Here is a 3,099-nt window from a genome sequence, read left to right as displayed (position 1 = left end):
ATTGACTTCAAATTCCATCACTACAATCTAGTATATATTGTATATTTATCATTTTATTTACTGTCTGTAGTTGCTTCTGCAGGACTCGCATATCCCTGCAGGAAACCCTAAAGCTTGGTCTATTTTTTGTTTATGAGACCATAAAAATAGAATATCAAAACAACCAAATAAAGCACCAGGTTCTATAGCAGTATGCATAATTACCCCACTGTGTTTTGTCTGCTGATTTGCCACATCAAACCAAAGCATCTCCTGTGATATTTGGTTCAGAGGGAACCGGAGGGGTCACTGCGAGAATGGCTTTCCCTTCCAGGCCGGCTGTTGTTGGATAACACAGACACCATTCAGACCTTGTTTGTTTTTTCTGTTACCATATGGTGAGCGTTGAAGTGGGTAGGAAGGCCATTAGCCGCCATGTTTACATGTCTGTTTTTGCTTTTATCTTCCAGGTCAAGGGTCAGAGGTTCCACATCTGCCCAGGTTATGGGGCTGAACATTGAGGTGGCTCAACAAGCGTTCAGTTGTCTGACATGTTGTAAGATATGTTAACATGTTACCAAGTCAACGCATCGCTCTGTGTAAACAGCAGACAGGCCAGTGGGGAAAGCCACCTTGTGACCAAATGTTTAAAAAGGAGAGCTTGTGATGCAGTGGTTTGAGTCCCAGCAGGCAAAATCTGAAAATCACAATAGTTGTGGCAGAATCCTAAAGAGAAGTCTGTTAGAGCACAGTCTGAGGGTCTGTAGCAAAAAGGGATCCAACAGGGGGACTGTTCTTTAATTATATTATTTTGTTTGATGATCATGTTAAGTGTATACTTCATGTGATAGTTAAGAGAAAATCAAAAATACATAATCTACAGTTACCATTGAACATGATTAACGGGTTGAGAATCAGCTTTTTCACTAAACACAGTAAATGGGCCCACTGTCATTTATACCCACACACACACACACACACACACACACACAGTTTCACCTTCAAGGCTATTTGACCCACACTGCAAATTTTTTACACATTTCTTGGAAGGTCAAGGACGGTTTTATTAACCAATTAATATAGAGAAAAAATATAGAACTTCTAATGTAACAGCAGAGCCTCTGTGAGCCACATTAATGCGTTATGAGAACGGGGTACGATGTTTCAAAGTGGTGTCCATTCATTCCAAACTTACTCACCCAGCATACACGCAAGTAAGTTTCATTGACAATTCTATTTTGCATATAATGCAAAATATTTGAATTCATCAGCGCCAGTCTTTATCAAATCTTTCGTTAGGAAAGAGCAAACATGAAATGATACCTCTGTATCTTCATATCTGATCAACTTAAATGAAATACATAGGAGTTAAAACATGAGGCAAAAAAATTAGATTCATGTAGGCTTATTGGCAGATAGTCTATGAACAAAAAACGATCAACTGAAGAGTGGAAAGCAAACAGGAAAGCAGAGAAGAGTACGCTGAGTGGTTGTTGAAGGCTACATGCCACTGTTGTCTGTTTTTGTGGTGTTGTGTGTAAAGTGCATGGCATATGTTATTTTGCTTTTGTTTTTTACCGTGGTATTGAAACGGGTATCAGACTACTAAATTCCAGTATCGTGACATCTATATAGTTGAGTATTTAAAGGATGTGGTGATGGGTGACGAGTTGATATAGATCAGGGTTAAGTTGAAGGCTGTCCCAATGCTCTTATATGTGCTCTGAGGAGAGAGGACGGCTAACCCCCAAATTCCACAGTGCACGGCCGCAAAGTGGCAGGACTCCACATCACAGACGCAATGTTATAAAGTCATGTCCAGTGGAATAAATACATTTTTAGTCTGTCCTTATCCCTCCTCACCTGATTACTAAGAGTATTTTCAAGTAATTACCATAAAAACAAATCTTTAATATCATCAGAAAACATCAATAGCAGCTGAATTGTTTTCTTGTGTCAGTGACAGCAGCAGTGTTGGAGCATCTCTTGTTTACGTTTAAATCACAAATTGCTCCTTTACAGTAAAATGTCAGTTACACAGTCTGAAATCACAAGGGACAACAACATTCAGAGCAATAATGGCAAAATATACTGACAATTGGTCGATTTTATTCTGCACTGTTCACAACCCCACAGGTTCATATATAATTAATGCACTCATACATCATTCAAGTGTTGATAAATTCACTCTTGGGTGTCTTTGCCCCATTTTCTACCAGCTCATATTTTTTTTCCAGAGAAACGCTGTGACCTGCGAGAGCTCCTGTCTAAATTTAATTAACCTTAGGCACATGGTTCATTAAGGGAAGGCCAGCCTGGTGCCACGGGCAATTAGCTTTTACAGGGTGAGTCTGCAAGGCCAATATTGTGTCCTCGCCGTCAACAGGCGCACAAACACACAGGCCACAGACGCACAACACGCCATTACAGGAGGCTGCAGCCTATTAGTGTCAGAAAACAGAGAAAACACGTCACGTTGACAGATGACACTGCAGTAGGAGGAGGGACACGAAATCACATTCATCTGTTTTCCAAATCTCTTTCTGTATCTTTCCTTTAAATCCTGAAGCACTGGACGTTCAGCCTCTGATGCTCCACACATGATCAGACGCTGCCAGGGCTGAGCTCCATTTATATGGTATTCACCTTCGCTTTTATTACATATGTTTTGCTCAAAGACAAACATTCAGGCAATCTACAATAAGACCAGTGTTTTGGGTTTTAACGATAGTTGCTTTTGGTTATTTTCAAACCAGTATCTGGAGAATGCTAAAGATAGTGTTAGACCTATGACATTAATATTTTCTGAAGTTTTAATGTTTTAACCTCTTCTACCCCACTGTGGATGAGTCTGTATGAACTCGTGCTGTTGTGCCAAACTTTTCTTTAATCTCACTAAAACCTTATATAACAACACTGTCAGAGCAGAATATGAAGTTTTACTAACTGGATGTTATGATTTTAAAACGTTGCTGTGATGTACATTTCATATGGTGTGTAAACAAATATGTGCTGCCAAACACAGAATGATTAGCAATTTATTGACAAATGTGAAAGGCCTCATCTACAGCCAGTGTTTGGTTTGTCCGTTCTGGGCTACTGTAGAAACATGCCAGTTCA

Source organism: Morone saxatilis, unplaced genomic scaffold, assembly GCF_004916995.1.
Source record: "Morone saxatilis isolate NCDOM2014 unplaced genomic scaffold, NCSU_SB_2.0 Contig16, whole genome shotgun sequence".
NCBI classification, from domain to species: Eukaryota; Metazoa; Chordata; class Actinopteri; family Moronidae; genus Morone; species Morone saxatilis.
This window is presented reverse-complemented; position numbering follows the sequence as displayed.